The 21,811-nt window shown below is 36.2% G+C and overlaps 1 long non-coding RNA gene across 2 annotated transcripts in view; it reads left to right on the top strand.

Moving 5' to 3' along the window:
• The window catches only part of LOC134737226 (uncharacterized), a 31,838-nt gene extending 14,838 nt beyond the window's left edge, over window positions 1-17,000 (top strand). For both annotated transcript variants that reach the window (XR_010121915.1, XR_010121914.1), the window contains exon 3: window positions 16,867-17,000. This is a non-coding gene — a long non-coding RNA (uncharacterized lncRNA). The remainder of the gene's footprint in view (window positions 1-16,866) is intronic.
• Window positions 17,001-21,811: the final 4,811 nt, after the last annotated feature.

Raw genomic sequence — 21,811 nt, 5'->3', positions numbered from 1 at the left:
ACATATAGATATACTGGAGAAGTCATCATAATAATCAATATAGTGAACATATCTATCATCCTCTCCATTTTTCCTATCCTCCTGTAATTTTACTTTACCTGACCTTTCTATTTTCCTCTCTCTAGGCTCTGCCTACTGTTAGTACAGTTTAGCTTGCATTTTCCAAAGTGTTATATAACTAGAACCCTGATCCATGTACCTTATTTTCTTCTGCCTTGTTTTAGATTAATTAATTGTCTTTATGCTTCCATTTTATCTTCTTTTTTGGCTTAATAGTTTAAAGATTGTTTTGACATTTTCATGGTTGATTTTGGTTTACAATATACATCTTTAACTTAATCTCAGTGATACTGTATCACTTCACATAAAGTATAAGAACCTTACAAAAGTATACTTCCATTTCTTTCTTCTCAGTCTTTATGCTAGTGTTATGGTATATGTAAAACCTATGTGAGCAGTCGCTCAGTGCAGTCAGCCCAAGATGGAGGGTTTGTGCTGTGGGCCCAAGCCAGGGGTTCCCTGTCTGGTGATGGGCCATGCTGGGTGTGTAGGACCCATGAGAGACAGAAGGGCCTTCTCTCCTTGGGTCAACTGTAGCCTGTTGGAGCTGTGGATAAAGCAGTTAGGGTCTTTGCTCCTTCATTAGTTTGAGGGTGGCAAGGGCAGTTCTACTGAAGATGCAGTGGCAGAGAGGCTTTCAGTCGCTCCTGGAGGCTCCGTCCTGGGAGTTGCTGAGTTGGCACTGGCTTGATAGCTCTGGCAGGGGGTGGCTGGAGGCTGAGGCCTGGACGGCCTGCCCAGTGAGAAGATATGGGAATAGGCACCCACATAAATCTGGCCACTTTTCTATAGGGCTGCTGCAGTGTGCTTGGGGCCCACTCCAGCCCCTAGTCACCTTGGATTTCTAGAACCTAGAGGTGTCACCAGTGAAGGCTTCAAAACAGCAAAGGTGGAAGACTGTCCCTCTCTCTGGAAACTCTGTCCCAGTGGGTATGGACCTGTTGCTGGTCCAAAGGCACCTGTAGGAAGTGGCTGGGGACCCTGGTTGGGAGCAATTGCTGACCTGCATCTCTATGGGATGGAGTCCCCAGGAGCCAAGCAAACAACCCTTGGCCATAACCACTACTGAGCTCTCCTCCTCTGCTGCCTCTAAGCTGAGAAAGGAACAGAAACACTGAGATTACCCCAAAGCTGCAGTGGGCAACCAAGGAGTGCCAAGTCATGAAGTACAGCCAGCACTCAATGGGCAGAGGAACCCACACTTTCAGAGCACTAATGGGGAGCAAGGCTGCAAATGTGAGGAAACTTAGTGGAGCCCCACAACCAAGCTAGAGTCTACCAACTGATGAGTAAGACTATGTCACCTGCTAAATTACACCCCCAAACTTCAACACCAAAATACTTCACTAGCATACCTCCCTCTGAAACCAGAAACAAGAAATCAGCTTCAAATAAAGACCCTACACAAAGCCTCAGCCTGGTGAAAACAATTAGAAAAGAATCTATTGGCTGTACTCAATCTACACTGCAGTTAAAGGAACACCCACACTCAGGGATAAGAAAGAACCAGTGCAAGAACTCCAGTAACTCAAATGGCCAGAGTGTCATATGTCCCCTGAATGATTGCACCAGTTCTCCAACAAGAGTTCTTAACCAGGTCAAACTGGCTGAAATGACAGAAATAGAATTCAGAAAATGGATCAGAACAACAATCATTGAGATTCAGGAGGATGGCAAAACCTAATCTAAGGAAAATAATTATCACAATAAAATGATACAAGAGCTGAAGGATAAAATAGTTGGTATAAAAAAGAACCTAATGGGTCTGACAGAGCTGAATAACACAACACAAGAATTTCACAATGCAATCACAAGTATTAAGAGCAGAATAAACCAAGCTGAGGAAACAATCTCAAAACTTGAAGACTGGTTCTCTGAAATAAGACAGTTAGACAAAAATAAAAAAAGGGTAAAAAGAATGAACAAAACCTCCAAGAAGTGTGAGATTATGTAAAGAGGCCAAATGTATGAATAATTGGCATCCCTGAAAAGGAGGACGAGGAAGTAAACAACTTGGAAGATATATTTCAGGATGTTGTCCATGAAAACTTTCTCAACCTTGCTAGAGAGGTTAACAGTCAAATTCAGGAAATAAAGAGAACTCCTGCAAGATTCTACACAAGAAGGTCATCCCTAAGAAACTCAATCATCAGATTTTACAAGGTCAAAATGAAAGAATGTTAAAACCTGCTCGAGAGAAAGGGCAGATCACCTACAAAGGGAACTCCATCAGGCTAACAACGGACCTCTCAGCTGAAACCCTACAAGCCAGAAGAGACTGGGGGCCTATATTCAGCATCTTAAAGAAAAAACTTTTCAACCAATAATTTTATATCTAGCCAAACTAAGCTTCCTAAGTGAAGGAGAAATAAGATCCTTTTCAGATAAGCAAATGTTGAGGGACTTTGTCACCACCAAACCTGCCTTACAAGAGGTCTTGAAAGGAGCACTAAATATAGAAAGGAAAGACTACTACTAGCTAATACAAAAACACACTTAAACACAGAGATGAGTGTCACTGTAAAGCAACCACAAAAACAAGCCAACATAATAAGCAGCTAACAGCACAATGACAGGTTCAAATCCACACATATCAATAGCAACCTTGAATGTAAATAGGCTAAATGTCCTACTTAAAAGGCACAGAATGGCAAATTGGATAAAAAAGGCAAGACCCGATGGTATTATATGTTGTCTTCAAGAAACACATCTCACACGTAATGACACTCATAGGCTCAAAATGAGGAGATGGTGAAAAATCTACCAAGCAAATAGAAAGCAGACAAAAAGTAGGGATTGCAATTTTAATTTCAGACAAAACAGATTTCAAAACAACAAGATTTTTAAAAAAGACAATGAAGGGCATTACATAATGGTAAAGGGTTCCATTCAATAAGAAGACCTAACTCTCCTAAATATACATGTACCCAATACAGGAGCACCCAGATTCATAAAGCGAATTCTTAGATAAATACAAGCAGACACAGACTCTCATACATAATAGTAGGATACTTCATCACTTCACTGATAGTATTAGACAGATCCCTGAGGCAGAAAATTAGCAAAGATATTCAGGACCTAAACTCAACATTGTACCAAATAAATATGATATAGTTTTAAAGACATCTCCACCTCAAAACAACAGATATATATTCTTGCCATTGCCAGATGTCACATACTCTAAAATTGACCATGTAATTGAACATAAACAATCCTCAACAAATGTAAAATAACTGAATTCATAACAAACACATTCTCAGACCACAACACAATAAAAACAGAAGTCAACAGAATGAAAATATCTCAAAACAATACAATTACATGGAAATTAAACAACATGCTCCTGAATGACTATTGGGTAAATAATGAACTTAAGGCAGAAATTAATAAGCTCTTTGAAAATAATGAGAACAAAGAAACAACATATCAAAAATCTCTGAGACAAGGCTAAGGCAGTGTAAAGAGGAAAATTCATAGCAATAAATGCCCACATCAAAAGCTAGAAATATCTCAAGTTAACAAACTAACTTTACAACTGAAAGAATTAGGGGAGTAATAACAAATAAACCCCAAAGGTAGCCAAACACAGGAAATAACAAAAATCAGGGATGAACCAAAGGAAATTGAGACACAAAAAATTCATTCAAAAGATCAACAAATCCAGGAGTTATTTTTTTGAAAAAATTAATAAAATAGGCCACTAGCTAGACTAAGAAGAAAACAGAGAAGATGCATAAAAAATACAATTTAAAATAATGACAGGAATGTTACTACTGACCCCACAGAAATAAAAACTATCAGAAACTACTATGAACATCTATGCACACAAACTAGAAAACCTAGAAGAGATGGGTAAATTCCTGGGCACCCTCCCAAGGCTGAGCCAGGAAGAAATTGATCCCTGAACAGACCAATAATGAGCTCCAAAATTGAATCAGTAATGAATATCCTACCAAGCAATAAAAGCCCAGGATCTGATGAATTCACAGATGTACAAAGAAGAGCTGGTACAATTTCTGCAGAAACTATTCCCCCAAATTGAGGAGAAATGATTTCTCCCCAACTCATTCTATGAGGCCAACATCATATTGATACCAAACCTGACAGAGAAAAAACAAAAATGGAAAACTTCATGCCAATATCCTTGATGAATATCAATAAAAAATCCTCAAAAATACTCACAAACTGAATTCAGCGGCACATCAAAAAGCTAATCCACCTTGATCAAGTAGGCTTCATCCCTGGGATGCAAGTTTGGTTCAACATACTAAAATCAATGTGATGTATTACATAAACAAAACTAAAGGCAAAAACCACATGATTATCTCAATAGATGCAGAAAAGGCTTTTGATAAAATTCAATATCCCTTCATGTTAAAAACTCTCAGTAAACTAGGTGTTGAATGAATATACCTCAAAATAATAAGAGCCAACTATGACAAACCCATAGCCAACATACTGAATGGGCAAAAGCTAGAAGCATTCCCCTTGAAAGCCAGCACAAGACAAGAATGCCCTCTTTCACCACTCCTATTCAATGTATAATTGGAAGTCCTAGCCAGAGAAGTTAGGCAAGAGAAATAAATAAAAGGCATCCAAATAGGAAGAAAGGAAGTCAAACTATCTCAGCTTGTGGATGACATTATTCTATATCTCAAAAACACCATAGTCTCAGCCTAAAAGCTCCTTCAGCTGATAAACAACTTCAGCAAAGTTACAAGACACAAAATCAATGTACAAAAATCACTAGGATTCCTATACACCAACAGCAACCCAACTGAGAACCAAAGCAGAAAGGCAATAACATTCACAATTGCCACAAAAAAACCTAGAAATATAGCTAACCAGAGAGGTGAAACATCTCTACAATGAGAACTACAAAACACTGCTGAAAGAAAGCAGAGAAGAAACAAATAAAAAAAATCGCCATGCTTGTGGATAGGAAAATTCAGTATCATCAAAATGTCTATACTGTCCAAAGCAATTTACAGATTCAATGCTATTCCTGTCAAACTGCCAATGACATTCTTCACAGAGCTAGGAAAATTATTTTAAAATATTTATGAAAGAGAACATTTGGTGTTTGGTTTTCTCTTCTTGTGTTACTTTGCTGAGAATGATGGTTTCCAGTTTAATCCATATGCCTCTAAAGGACATGAACTCATCCTTTGTTATGGCTGGATAATATTCCATGGTGTATATGTGCCACATTTTCTTTACCCAGTCTTTCATTGATGGGCATTTGGGTTGGTTCCAAGACTTTGCTATTGTGAATGGTGCTGTGATAAACATACGTACGCATGTGTCTTTATAGCAGCATGATTTATAATCCTTTGGGTATATACCCAGTAATGGGATTGCTGGGTCATGTGGTATTTCTACTTCTAGATCCTCGAGGAATTGCTACACTGTCTTCCACAATGGTTGAACTAATTTACACTCCCACCAACAGTGTAAAAGCATTCCTATTTCTCCACATCCTCTCCAGCATCTGTTGTTTCCTGACATTTTAATGATTGCTGTTCTAACTGGCATGAGATGGTATCTCATTGTGGTTTTGATTTGCATTTCTCTAATGACCAGTGATGATAAGCATTTTTTCATAAGTTTGTTGGCTGCATAAATCTCTTCTTTTGATAAGTGTCTGTTCATGTGCTTCACTCATTTTTTGATAGGGTTATTTTTTTCATATAAATTTAAGTTCTTTGTAGACTCTGGATATTAGCCCTTTTTCAGATGGATTGATTGCAAAAATTTTCTCCCATTCTGTACATTGCTTATGTACTCTGATAATAGTTTCTTTTGCTGTGCAGAAGATCTTTAGTTTAATTAGATCCCATTTGTCAATTTTTGCTTTTGTTGCCATTGCTTTTTGTATTTTAATCATGAAGTCTTTGCCCATCCCTATGTCCTGAATGGTATTGCCTAGGTTTTTTTCTGGGGTTTTTATGGTTTTAGGTCTTACATTTAAATCTTTAATCCATCTTGAGTTAATTTTTGTATAAGGTGTAAGGAAGGGATCAGTTTCAGCTTTCTGCCTATGGCTAGCCAGTTTTCCCAGCACCATTTATTAAATAGGAAATCCTTTCCCCATTGCTTGTTTTGGTCAGGTTTGTCAAAGATCAGATGGTTGTAGATGTGTGGTATTATTTCTGAAGACTCTGTTCTGTTCCATTAGTCTATATATCTGTTTTGGTACCAGTACCATGCTGTTTTGGTTATTGTAGCCTTGTAGTATTGTTTGAATTCGGGTAGCATAATGCCTCCAGCTTTGCTCTTTTTGCTTAGGATTGTCTTGGCTATGCAGGTTCTTTTTTGGTTCCATATGAAGTATAAAGTAGTTTTTTTCCAATTCTGTGAAGAAAGTCAATGGTAGTTTGATGGGGATAGCATTGAATCTATAAATTACTTTGGACAGTATGACCATTTTCACGATATTGATTCTTCCTATCCATGAGCATGGCATGTTCTTCCATTTGTTTGCATCCTTTTATATTTCCTTGAGCAGTAGTTTGTAGTTCTCTTTGAAGAGGTCATTCACATCCCTTGTAAGTTGGATTCCTAGGTATTTTATTCTCTTTGTAGCAGGTGTGAATGGGAGTTCACTCATGATTTGGCTCTGTGTTTTTCTATTGTTGTTGCATAGGAATGCTTATGATTTTTGCATGTTGATTTTGTATGCTGAGACTTTGCTGAAGTTGCTTATCAGCTTAAGAAGATTTTTGGCTGAGACGACGGGGTTTTCTAAAAATACAATCATGTCATCTGCAAACAGAGACAATTTCAGTTCCTCTTTTCCTAATAGAATACCCTTTATTTCTTTCTCTTGCCTGATTGCCCTGCTCAGAACTTCCAATACTTTGTTGAATAGGAGTGGTGAGAGGGGACATCTTTGTCTTGTGCTGGTTTTCAGAGAGAATGCTTCTAGTTTTTGCCCATTCAGTATGATATTGGCTGTGGGTTTGTCATAAATAGCTCTTATTATTTTGAGATACATTCCATCAGTACCTAGTTTATTGAGAGTTTTTAGCATGAAGGACTACTGAATTTTGTCGGAGGCCTTTTCTGCATCTATCGAGAAAATCATGTGTTTTTTGTCATTGGTTCTGTTTATGTGATGGATTACATTTATGGATTTGCATATGTTGAACCAGCCTTGCATCCCAGGGATGAAGCTGACTTCATCGTGGTGGACAATCATTTTGATGTGCTGCTGGATTCGGTTTGCCAGTATTTTACTGAGGATTTTTGCATCACTGTCCATCAGGGATATTGGCCTAAAATTTTCTTTTTTTTGTTGTCTCTGCCAGGTTTTGGTATCAGGATGATGCTGGCCTCATGAAATAAGTTAGGGAGGATTCCCTCTTTTTCTATTGATTGGAATAGTTTCAGAAGGAATGGTACCAGCTCCTCTTTGTATCTCTGGTAGAATTCAGCTGTGAATCCGTCTGGTTCTGGACTTTTTTTGGTTGGTAGGCTATTAATTAGTGGCTCAATTTCAGAGCCTGTTATTGGTCTATTCAGAGATTCAACTTCTTCCTGGTTTAGTCTTGGGAGGGTGTATGCGTCGGGGAATTTATCCATTTCTTCTAAGTTTTCTATTTTTTTTGCATAAAGTTGTTTATAGTATTCTCTGATGGTAGTTTGTATTTCTGTGGGATCAGTGGTGATATCCCCTTTATCATTTTGTATTGCAGCTATTTGATTCTTCCCTCTTTTCTTCTTTATTAGTCTGGCTAGCCATCTATCTATTTTGTCAATCTTTACAGAAATCCATCTCCTGGATTCATTTACTTTGTGTCTCTGTCTCCTTCAGTTCTGCTCCAATTTTGTTATTTCTTGTCTCTGCTAGCTTTTGAATTTGATTGCTCTTGTTTCACTAGTTTTTTTTTTTTAATTGTGAAATTAGGGTGTTGATTTTAGATCTTTCCTGATTTCTCTTGTTCATATTTAGTGCTATAAAGTTCCCTCTACACACTGCTTTAAATGTGTTGCAGAGATTCTGGTAAGTTGTGTCTTTGTTCTCATTGGTTTCAAAGAACATCTTTATTTCTACCTTCATTCCGTTATTGACCCAGTAGTCATTACAGAGTAAGTTGTTCAGTTACCATGTAGTTGAGTGGTGTTGAGTGAGTTTCCTAATCCTGAGTTCTAATTTGATTGCACTGTGATCTGAGAGACTATTTGTTGTGATTTCTGTTCTTTTACATTGCGGAGGAGTATTTTACTTCTAATTATGTGGTCAATTTTAGAGTCAGTATGATGTGGTGCTGAGAAGAATGTATATTCTGTTGATTTGGGGTGGACAGTTCTGTAGATGTCTATTAGGTCTGCTTGGTCCAGAGCTGAGTTCAAGTCCTGGATATCCTTGTTAATTTTCTGTCTCATTGATCTGTCTAATATTGACAGTGGGGTGTTAAAGTCTCCCACTGTTATTGTTTGTGTGTCTAAGTCTCTTTGTAGGTCTCTAAGAACTTGCTTTATGAATTTGGGTGCTTCTGTATTGGGTCAATATATATTTAGGATAGTTACTTCTTCTTGTTGCATTTATCCCTTTACCATTATGTAATGCCCTTCTTTGTCTCTTTTGACCTTTGTTTGTTTAAAGTCTGTTTTATTAAAGACTAGGATTGCAACTCCTGCCTTTTTTTTTTTTTTTTGCTTTCCATTTGCTTGGTAAATCTTCCTCCATCCATTTATTTTGAGCCTATGTGTGTCTTTGCACATGACATGGGTCTCCTGAATACAGCACATGGATGGGTATTGTCTCTTTATCCAGTTTGCCAGTCTGTGTCTTTTAATTGGGGCATTTAGCCCATTTACATTTAAGGTTAATATTGTTATGTGTGCATGTGATCCTGTCATTATGATGCTAGCTTGTTATTTTGCCTGTTAGTTGATGCAGTTTCTTCATAGTATTGATGGTCTTTACAATTTGCCTTGTTTTTGCAGTGGCTGGTACTGGTTGTTCCTTTCCATATTTAGTGCTTCCTTCAGGAGCTCTTGTAAGGCAGGCCTGGTAGTGACAAAATCTCTCAGCATTTGCTTTTCTGTAAAGGATTTTTTTTCTCCTTCACTTATGAAACTTAGTTTGGTTGGATATGAAATTCTGGGTTGAACAATGAGAACACATGGACACAGGAAGGGGAACATCACACACTGGAGCCTATCGGGGGGTGGGGGGTGCAGGATTGATAGCATTAGGAGAAATACCTACTGTAAATGACGAGTTGATGGGTGTAGCAAACCAACATGTCACATGTATATTATGTAACAAGCCTGCACATTGTGCACATGTACTCCAGAACTTAAAGTATAATGAAAAGTAAAAATAAAAAATAGATATTTATGAAACAAAAAAGCCAAAAAAGCAAAGGCAATCCTAAGCAAAAAGAACAAAACTCAAGGAATCATGTTAGCTGACTTCAAACTATACCACAAGGCTACTGTGACCAAAACAGCATGGTACTGGGGCAAATATGGGCAATATGGACGAATGAAACAAAATAGAGAGCCCAGAAATAAGACTGCACATGTATGACTATCTAATCTTTGACAAAGCTGACAAAAACAAGCAATAGGGAAATGACTCCCTATTCACTAAATGGTGCTGGGATAACTGGCTAGCCAGATGCAGAAGATTGAAGCTGGATTCCTTCCTTAAACCATATACAAAAATCAACTCAAGATGGATTAAAGACTTAAATGTAAAACCCCAAACTATAAAAACCCTGGAAGACAATCTAAGCAATACCATCCTGGACATAGGAATGGGCAGAAATTTCATGACAGAGACACCCAAAGCAATTGCAACAAAAGCAAAAATTGACAAACGGTAACTGATTAAACTGAAGAGCTTCTGCACAGCAAGAGAGACTATTCACAGAGTAAAATGACAGCCAAGAGAATGGGAAAAAATATTTGAAAACTATTCATCTGACAAAGATCTGATATCCCGCATCTATAAGGGACTTAAATTTATAAAAGAAGAACAAACCACTCCTTTAACAAGTGGCCAAAGGGCATGAACAGACACTTCTCAAAAGAAGACATAAATGCAGCCAACAGACATATGAGAAAAGCTCAATATTACTGATTATTAGAGAAATGCAAATCAAAACCACAATGAAATATGATCTCACACTAGTGAAAATGGCTACTAAAATGTCAAAAAATAACAGACGCTGGAAAGGTTGTGGAGAAAAGGAAACCCTTATGCACTGTTGGTAAGAGTGTAAATTAGTTCATCCATTGTGGAAAGCAGTCTGGTGATTCCTCAAAGAGCTAAAAGCAAAACTACCATTTGACTCAGCAATCCCATTACTGGGTATACACCCAGAGGAATATAAAGCATTCTACCATAAAGGCACACACATGCAAATGTTCATTGCAGCACTGTTCACAATAGCAAAGTCATGGAATCAACCCAAATGCCCATAAATGACAACCTGGATAAAGAAAATGTGGTACATATACAACATGGTATATATATATTTTTTCTTTGTTTATTGTACATTAAGTTCTGGGATACATGTGCAGAATGTGCAGATTTGTTTCACAGGTACACGTGTGCCATGATGGTTTGCTGCACCCATCAACCTGTCATCTACATTAGGTATTTTTCCTAATGCTAACCATCCCCAAGCCCCCCACCCCCCAACAGGCCCCAGTGTGTGATTGTTCCCCTGCCTGTATCCATGTGTTTTCATTGTTCAACTCCCACTTATTAGTGAGAGCATGTGGTGTTTGTTTTTCTGTTCCTGTGTTAGTTTGCTGAGGAAGATAGTTCCAGCTTCATCCATGTCCCCACAGAGAACATGAACTCATCCTTTTTATGGCTGCATAGTATTCCACGGTGTATGCAGCTATAAAAAAATGAAGTTATGTGTTTTGCAGGAACATGGATGGAGCTACAGGCTATCATTCTTAGCAAACTCATACAGGAACAGAAAAGCAAATATCACAATGTTCTCACTTATAAGTGGGAGCTAAATGATAAGAACTTAAGAATACAAAGAAGGGAACAAGAAACACTGATGTCTACTAGAAAGAGGAGGGTGGGAGGACGGAGAGAGAGAGCAGAAAAGATAACTATTGAGTACTAAGCCTAGTACCTAAGTGATGTAATAACATGTACAAAAAAACCCTGTGACATGTGTTTATCAATGTAAAAAACCTTCACATGTACCACCAAACCTAAAATAATTTCTTTAAAAAACCATGTGTGTGTGTATATATGTATATATTTATACTAACTATACACACACACATGCACACGTGCACACACACACACACACAATAAACCCAACAACATTTTGATACTATTTTTGTTTAAAGAGTCAATTATCTTTTGGAGAGATTTAAAATATAAGAAGAGAATTCTGTATGTTAACACATATCTTTATCATATTTTGTGTTTTGCATTTCTTTATGTAGATCTATCATTCTGTTTACCATTTTTCAGCTTCTGCTTGAAGGAATTTCATTAACATTTCCTATAGTGTTGGTCTGCAGATAGTGAATTCCTTCAGCTTTTGTATTTCTGAACACGGCTTTATTTTGCCTTTGATATTGAAAGATATAGGTGTAGCATTCTAGTCTGACTTTATTTTTATTTCAGTACTTCCATAATGTTGCCCTGGTTTCTTCTTGCTTGCATTGTCTCTGATCAAATCTGCCAACATCCTTGTCTTTATTATAATGTATGTAACATGTCTTTTCTCTGGCTGCTGTTAAAATTCTTCTTTTTATCCTTGGTTTTGAGCAGTTTCATTGTGATATTCTTTTGTAATTTTCTTTAATATTTCCTGTGCTTGGAATTTTTAAGTTTCTTAAATCTAGGGATTTATAATTTTCATCAAATTTTGAAATGTTTGGCTCTTATCTCTTCATTTTTCTTCCCTTGCTCATGTTCTAACTGTCCTTTCACATCCTCAAGAAAGAGATAATGACTGGATTTATCTCTTCCAGGATGTTCATTTATAGGGATGAATGGTGCAGGAGAATGGGGAAATTGTGTGGAGTCTAGTGTCCTCTCTCTCTCTCTCTCTCTGTTTCTCTTTGTTTTTCTCTCTTTTGTGTAGTATGGTGCTCTCATGCATTGGTGGTCATTTAATGGTAAGCCTGAAATTTGTATTAGAAAAATATTTGCTCGAGTCTTCAGCATAAATTACATACACCAACCAAGTGTCATCACTGTTTTGTTTTAGGAGTTACTGCCACCTATTTTAAACAGTATAGTGGTTTGATTTGCTGTTTAACATTGTCCTTCATGTGTGTAACTCTACTAGAAACCTTATATGTAATATATAAGCTGCATTGAGAATTCTTTGGTATTCCAGAGGAATACTAGTGAAATTCAATCAACATCCCAGGGGAAGGTAAAGCGTAAGAAGAAAATAAGGGAGCATTAAAGAGCACATTAAGACAAAGAAGGCCATTACATAATGGTAAAGGGATCAATTCAACAAGAAGAGCTAACTCTCCTAAATATATATGCACCCAACACAGGAGCACCCAGATTCATAAAGCAAGTCCTGAGTGACCTACAAAGGGACTTAAACTCCCACACAATAATAATTAACACCCCACTGTCAACATTAGACAGATCATCGAGACAGAAAGTTAACAAGGATATCCAGGAATTGAACTCAGCTCTAAACAAAGTGGACCTAATAGACATCTACAGAACTCTCCACCCCAAATCAACAGAATATACATTTTTTTCAGCACCAAACCACACCTATTCCAAAATTGACCACATAGTTGGAAGTAAAGCTCCCCTAAGCAAATGTAAAAGAACAGAAATTATAACAAACTGTCTCTCAGACCACAGTGCAATCAAACTATAACTCAGGATTAAAAAACTCACTCAAAACCGCTCAACTACATGGAAACTGAACAACCTGCTCCTGAATGACTATTGGGTACATAATGAAATGAAGGCAGAAATAAAGATGTTCTTTGAAACCAACGAGAACAAAGACACCACATACCAGAATCTCTGGGACACATTCAAAGCAGTGTGTAGAGGGAAATTTACAGCACTAAATGCCCACAAGAGAAAGCAGGAAAGATCCAAAATTGACACCCTAACATCACAATTAAAAGAACTAGAAAAGCAAGAGCAAACACATTCAAAAGCTAGCAGAAGGCTAGAAATAACTAAAATCAGAGCAGAACTGAAGGAAATAGAGACACAAAAAACCCTTCAAAAAATTAATGAATCCAGGAGCTGGTTTTTTGAGAAGATCAACAAAATTGATAGACCGCTAGCAAGACTAATAAAGAAGAAAAGAGAGAAGAATCAAATAGATGCAATAAAAAATGAAAAAGGGGATATCACCACCGATCCCACAGAAATACAATCTACCATCAGAGAATACTACAAACACCTCTATGCAAATAAACTAGAAAATCTAGAAGAAATGGATAAATTCCTCGACATATACACCCTCCCAAGACTAAATCAGGAAGAAGTCGAATCTCTGAATAGACCAATAACAGGTTCTGAAATTGTGGCAATAATCAGTAGCTTACCAACCAAAAAGAGTCCAGGACCTGATGGATTCACAGCTGAATTCTACCAGAGGTACAAGAAGGAACTGGTACCATTCCTTCTGAAACTATTCCAGTCGATAGAAAAAGAGGGAATCCTCCCTAACACATTTTATGAAGCCAGCATTGTCCTGATATCAAAGCCCGGCAGAGACACAACCAAAAAAGAGAATTTTAGACCAATATCCTTGATGAACATTGATGCAAAAATCCTCAATAAAATACTGGCAAACCGAATCCAGCAGCACATCAAAAAGCTTATCCACCATGATCAAGTGGGCTTCATCCCTGGGATGCAAGGCTGGTTCAACATACACAAATCAATAAATGTAATCCAGCATATAAACAGAACCAAAGACAAAAACCACATGATTATCTCAATAGATGCAGAAAAGGCCTTTGACAAAATTCAACAATGCTTCATGCTAAAAACTCTCAATAAATTAGGTACTGATGGGACGTATCTCAAAATAATAAGAGCTATATACGACAAACCCACAGCCAATATCATACTGAATGGGCAAAAACTGGAAGCATTCCCTCTGAAAACTGGCAGAAGACAGGGATGCCCTCTCTCACCGCTCCTATTCAACATACTGCTGGAAGTTCTGGCCAGAGCAATCAGGCAGGAGAAGGAAATAAAGGGTATTCAATTAGGAAAAGAGGAAGTCAAACTGTCCCTGTTTGCAGATGACATGATTGTATATCTAGAAAATCCCATTGTCTCAGCCCAAAATCTCCTTAAGCTGATTAGCAACTTCAGCAAAGTCTTAGGATACAAAATCAATGTACAAAAATCACAAGCATTCATGTACACCAATCACAGACAAACAGAGAGCCAAATCATGAGTGAACTCCCGTTCACAATTGCTTCAAAGAGAATAAAATACCTAGGAATCCAACTTACAAGGGATGTGAAGGACCTCTTCAAGGAGAACTACAAACCACTGCTCAATGAAATCAGAGAGGATACAAACAAATGGAAGAACATTCCATGCTCATGGGTTGGAAGAATCAATATCGTGAAAATGGCCATACTGCCCAAAGTAATTTATAGATTCAATGCCATCCCCATCAAGCTACCAATGACTTTCTTCACAGAATTGGAAAAAACTACTTTAAAGTTCATATGGAACCAAAAAAGAGCCCGCATCGCCAAGTCAATCCTAAGCCAAAAGAACAAAGCTGGAGGCATCATGCTACCTGACTTCAAACTATACTACAAGGCTACAGTAACCACAACAACATGGTACTGGTACCACAACAGAGATATAGATCAATGGAACAGAACAGAGCCCTCAGAAATGATGCCGCATATCTACAACTATCTGATCTTTGACAAACCTGACAAAAACAAGAAATGGGGAAAGGATTCCCTATTTAATAAATGGTGCTGGGAAAACTGGCTAGCCATATGTAGAAAGCTGAAACTGGATCCCTTCCTTACACCTTATACAAAAATTAATTCAAGATGGATTAAAGACTTAAATGTTAGACCTAAAACCATTAAAATCCTACAAGAAAACCTAGGCAATACCATTCAGGCCATAGGCGTGGGCAAGGACTTCATGTCTAAAACACCAAAAGCAATGGCAACAAAAGCCAAAATTGACAAATGGGATCTAATTAAACTAAAGAGCTTCTGCACAGCAAAAGAAACTACCATCAGAGTGAACAGGCAACCTACAGAATGGGAGAAAATTTTTGCAACCTACTCATCTGACAAAGGGCTAATATCCAGAATCTACAATGAACTCAAACAAATTTACAAGAAAAAAACAAACAACCCCATCAAAAAGTGGGCCAAGGACATGAACAGACACTTCTCAAAAGAAGACATTTATGCAGCCAAAAAACACATGAAGAAATGCTCATCATCAGTGGCCATCAGAGAAATGCAAATCAAAACCACAGTGAGATACCATCTCACACCAGTTAGAATGGCCATCATTAAAAAAGCAGGAAACAACAGGTGCTGGAGAGGATGTGGAGAAATAGGAACACTTTTACACTGTTGGTGGGACTGTAAACTAGTTCAACCATTGTAGAAGTCAGTGTGGCGATTCCTCAGGGATCTAGAACTAGAAATACCGTTTGACCCAGCCATCCCATTACTGGGTATATACCCAAAGGTCTATAAATCATGCTGCTATAAAGACACATGCACACGTATGTTTATTGCGGCACTATTCACAATAGCAAAGAGTTGGAACCAACCCAAATGTCCAACAACAATAGACTGGATTAAGAAAATGTGGCACATATACACCATGGAATACTATGCAGCCATAAAAAATGATGAGTTCGTGTCCTTTGTAGGGACATGGATGAAACTGGAAAACATCATTCTCAGTAAACTATCACAAGGACAAAAAACCAAACACCGCATGTTCTCACTCATAGGTGGGAATTGAACAATGAGAACTCATGGACACAGGAAGGGGAACATCACATTCCGGGGACTGTTGTGGGGTGGGGGGAGGGGGGAGGGACAGCATTAGGAGATACACCTAATGCTAAATGACGAGTTAATGGGTGCAGGAAATCAACATGGCACATGGATACATATGTAACAAACCTGCACATTGTCCACATGTACCCTAAAACCTAAAGTATAATAAATAAATAAATAAAAATAAAAATAAAAAAAAAGAGCACATTAAACTTGAAACACTGAATTTACATTTTATGCACAAGAAAAGGAATATGTTGGGGACTGTTTGAAATGAAATTAAAGAGTTATTGAGGAAGTATGTATTTTATCCATAATATAATGCAGAAGTATTTAAAATAATATCCTAACAATGTTATAGTATTCAGATGAGAAATAATAAGAATAATAAAGTCAGTAGCAGTGAAAATAGAAAGAAGAGGCAGTATTTGAGAATAGAAATATTAATGATGTAACATTTATGAGATTGGTTGGAGTAGACAGTAAGAGAAAAATGGTCTGGAGTAATGCTCAGCTTACTGGGTTGAACATCTGGGTATGTTGATGCCATTGGTGATAAGGTTTGGGAAAAAAATGTTAAGCAACATTTGTGAGTGCTTCAGAATCATATGAGTTTATATAGAGTCATGCACAATTTATGATGTGCTAGTTATAACATCCATTTTCTCCCACTTAAGAAAACATAACATAAGTGAATAAGATGATTTCTGTTGCAAGAATGGACTTGAATCTTCTCTAAATAATTTTTTAATTTTAGTACTTTATTAGTAACAAATTATTTGTGACATTTCTTGCAGCTTCTGGAAACAGACCAACATGTTGCTTTACCACCAAATTAGAAGTTGTAATCTCCTCACTTGTCTCCTTACCTCCAGCCTAACCCGATTTAGGACTGTCTTCTATTATGGCCATGCTTATCCTGAAAGTTCCCATGACATTGCATCTTTCAGTTAGATTTCTCAGACTATTGATTAAAATAAAAACTTCATATCTTAGCATACATGTTTCTTTAATGTGATTCTTAATCTATTATTACAGCCTTATTTTAAGTGTCTCTCTCTTCTTGTGTGACACTTCCAAGATGTTGCAGATCGTTTGCAACTCCATACCTTTGCAGATGTGACTGGAATAACTCATTATACTCTTTCAGCTGCTCGTGGCCTTAAAAATATATACTCATCTCTCAACTTTCAGCTCAAATACCACCCCTCCAATAAAATCTTCAACTTCCTTAACAAGAGTGAACTGCTCTGCAACAAACTTTGGCCACATCTCTGCAATAGCACCTCTTAAAATGTATTTAATTTATTAAAATAGGCAATGGCACAGTTTATTTTATCTATCTGTCTTGTGGTTAAAAATTTGAGCTTCTCAAAAACACAGTGTGTCATTAATCATTGTAATGATTAACACATTGTCATGTTCACTATAGACCCAATGAATTATTGAGTGGATAAAATTTAAAAAATTTAAATTAAAAAATCAGTGATTGTATTTTTTTCCAATCTTCTATATATATGTGGCACTTTTGATTACACTATATATGAATTACTGAATGAGGCATTTTAAAGTTCCTAGTAATAATTGTTGATTCATTCTTTTATTTTTAGTTCTGTCAATTTTTAGGTTTTGACACTGATTTTAAGTGTATACATATTTGGATTGCTCTATTATCTGGAGGAATTGCCTTTTTTATAGTTTTGAAATATGCTTCCTTATCTTTAATTGTACTTTATATGATAGGAACATAAATTTTGTGACATGAGTTACCATTGGATACATTTTCTATGTATTTACTTTCCATAAATTTTCCCCATAAATGTACTTTATATTTAAAATGATTCTCTTATAAACTTCTTATAGTTGGGACTTAATTTTTGTCCAGTGTGACATTTTTGCCTTTTAATTTGAGTGTTTATTTTTTATACATGTAATGCAATTAACAATAAGGTTAATTTTGTTTACCATCTTGCTATTTGGTTTCTTTTGCCCTGATAGTCTTTGTTTCTTTGTCCCACACTGCTAATTTCTTGATTAATCTATGTATTTTAGTATAAAATTTTATCTCTTTTATTGGCCGTTTAGATATATCTCTCTGATATGTGAAATAAATTTATGTAAAGATGTGTCATCCTTTATAAAAGTGAATATAAATATCTTTGCTGTTCTTGATATCGTAAATAATTTCTGGCCCACAGTGTTCTTTTGCTTGTAAACATGTTTTCCCAAATTGCTCATTAATGTCTTTCTCCAAAGAATTGAAAATCGTGTTTTCCTTAAAAAGTCTGCAAAATTGCAAACCCACATGCCCATCTACTGATAATTATAATTTATTCATCAGAACTTGTTTACTAGCACTGTGACAAACAAGTGGCTACCTTGACCAAAAGAGATAAGTTCTCCAAAAGTTATAAACAATTTACATAACCCGTGATTTAATGTATGAGATGACTTTGGGTGTTACTAATTAGAGCTGGATGATACAACTGTGAGTCAATAGACTAGGAGGGATTTTGGGTGCCCAAGCACCCCAGTCAGCATATAAGCCCACAGTCCAGAACATGTTGAACATCAACTGGGCATGAACTCCCTGGGCGTCTCTCAAGCGCATTACATTGTTTGATGATCTAATACACACCAGCCATAAGGAAACTGCAACTCCCAGTGCAGATGACGGTAACCCACCTGCAAGAAGATGTCACTAGACAGACCAGCTGTGAGCAAGTAACAGATAGTAAAGGTAGTGAGAGAGCCTGCCAGAAAAGGCAGCTTGTGCATTCTTGCCCTTCCCCTTTCATTTTTCTTGTAATTGACAGCTTATTAAAGAATTTATTTAAACATAGTGGTTTTCAGTTCAATCTTTCTCAGTATGCTTTCTTAGAGATATTTTAAAACCAAAGTTCAGTTTTGATCTTCAAGTGATATTACTTAGCATAAAACAACCTTGTTTCTACTGAGTAATATCAGTATATTTTATAGATGGATATTATATTGAGTAATATCTTCTTTTCTTTAAAATTTTGTAAACAGTTGCTCTAGCAATTGTAATATGTGTCCTGAATTTGTGCTTATCCTAGAATTAGTATTTTACCACTGCACTTATAAGACACTTCTATTTATTCTTTCCAATCTTTGTGTTGCTATGGTAAATACACTTCCATCTATTTTATGAACACCATAATAATTATTATTGTTGGTTCAATTGTTCTTCTTGAAAATCCAAGTTTATAGAGGTCTAATATACATATATTAAGAGTCACCATCAGTTTTTTATTAAAGATGTTAAGAATAGAAAATACTTAGTCATTTATATTTACTCACATATGTACCATTGCTCGTATTTTTCCTTTATTCCCTTAGACCTAAATTTCCATCTGGTATCATTCTTTTCAAACTGAGTAATTTCCCTAGTTTTTTATTTTATTTTTATTTTATTTTATTTTATTTTATTTTTTTAGTCCAGGTCGGCCAGTGACAAAATCAGCTTTCTCAGTTAAAACTTTATTTATATTACACACATTTTGAAGGATAGTTTCACTGAATATGGAATTCTAGTTTTCAGCTTCCTTAAGAAAAAATAACTTTAAAAATGTAACTCCACTCTCTTCTGGCTTGCCTTGCTTTTGATGACAAGGTAACTCTCATTTTTTGCACTGTTCATCATATTATAATATTTCTTTGCCTTTTAGCTTCTTTTAAACCTTTCTTGTTCTTTGCTTTTTGGAAATTTGACTATAATGTGCCTAGTTATGGTTTTCTTTCCATTTTTTTATTCTTGCACTTCATTGAACTTTTTGAATCTGTGATTACTACTTTTAATCAAAATTGTAGCATTTCTGTCTATTAATTTTTCAAATATACATCTTTTCCCTACCCAATCAAATGACACATATGCCATATATCTTGATAATATCCTATAGGGTCATGGTACTCTGTCCTCAGGCAATCTCCTCAGCACCCATAAACCTAACTGGTGTTTATATTTTCTTGTGGCAAATACATTGCATTTTAATGTAGTTATTACAAATTTTCTTATTTTCACTACTCTGTAAGCTCATTGATAGTAAATGATTGTATTTTTTTCTTTTACTGAAAGTTATTTTTAAACTGCTAGTACTTTAGAAGGTTTTTTGAATAAATATAAGCATTTTGAGGCTGAAAAACCACAAAAAATTTGTACCATAGTATTTATTTTCAGAATAAAATTAAGCAGCTAAAATCAAATCAAATTATTTCATAACAAATTTAGAAAATGTATGTCAAAGTTATCTTCTTCTGAGTTACACACAAATGAAAATGGCAACTATTAATACACTATTTTCTAAACCATATATAATAGAGGCTCAGGGAAGAGATTTCCCCTCAAAGGAGACTGTAAATAATGGGGATTTTTCTCAGACTGATCACATTTGCCACAGTGATCTATGGTTTGTACTCTCATGTCAGATCAACTCTCCATAGGATTAAAAGGTTTACTGAAAATACAGTCATTTCTTGCCCACCAGTCATGGGCCTCAGAATTCACCACCTGGAATTTGTTCCAAGTTATACAACTTGACATGAACCTTAAGATGTATTAAAGTGCCTGTCAGAGGTTTGCCACTGTGAGTAAGTGCACTATTAGGGTGTAAAGATAACGACAGTGATTTATTGGTAGGAAATCAACCTGGGAAATATTCCCTTTTTCACTTCTTGTCTTTGATTTTTGAGTTTTCTTGGTGGCATCAACAACTGATTTAACATGTAATTACCACATGTAATATTTAAAAAATAATGTACCTTACCACCAGATCTAAATTACTTCTCTACATTAATCCATAATGCAGTAAATTCAACATTTATAATAAGTGGTAGTTTGCATTTATTCTGTAAATTGTAGTATTACATTCGAATCTTACAAATATTCAGGATTTTTTTTATTTTACAAATTATACTACTCTTTAGAGGAATCACAAATATTGTAATACAGGCTGTTTATCTGGCACATTTGAGAATATACTAGGAAAATTAAAGCTACATTTATAAATAGCTTGCAAATAGGGGCATAGAAATCTTGTTTATCTGTTTTGTTTGATGTGTAAAAGCTGCTGGAGAGTTCTAAATTATAAATGCTCTGAGAAAGCTTCTTTTTGTCTCTCTGCTGAAGGAAATAAGTATTCAGCTTCTTATGATAAATTGAGAATTATTCTACCAGGTATTTTGAAATTTATTGCACCATTATATATTTTAATTTTGATTCTTCTATCTAGTTTTGATTTCTTCTATCAGTACAAGAGAATCTGTATGAGAAATACTATAAAGTTCTGGTGTATTTCCTTTATAATACTATTTGTTCTTGAATTATTTTGTTTATTTGTTTATGTTATTTTCTTACTCCCAACAAGAATATAAAAATTATGATGCAAACACATTTTAATATTTGTTCATTAGGTCAGGCGCAGTGGCTCATATCTGTATTCCCAACACTTTGGGAGGCTAAAGTAGGAGAGTAGCTTAAGTCCAGTAGTTCAGACCAGCGGGGACAACATGTGAGACCCCTGTCTCTATAAAAACATTTTTTTAAGTCATTGATTAATATATTCTCTGCACTAACGGTGGTTTTCATGTGAACTAAAAATTATTTCTTAGGCTGGGCGCAGTGGCTCACACATGTAATCCCAGCACTTCAGGAGGCTGAGGTGGGCAGATCACCTGAGGTCAGGAGTTTGAGACCAGCCTGGCCAACAGGGCGAAACCCTGTCT

Source organism: Symphalangus syndactylus, chromosome 7 (assembly GCF_028878055.3).
Source record: "Symphalangus syndactylus isolate Jambi chromosome 7, NHGRI_mSymSyn1-v2.1_pri, whole genome shotgun sequence".
NCBI lineage: Eukaryota > Metazoa > Chordata > Mammalia > Primates > Hylobatidae > Symphalangus > Symphalangus syndactylus.
The sequence above is the reverse complement of the archived record's forward strand: the minus strand, read 5'-3'. Positions and strand labels throughout refer to the sequence as shown.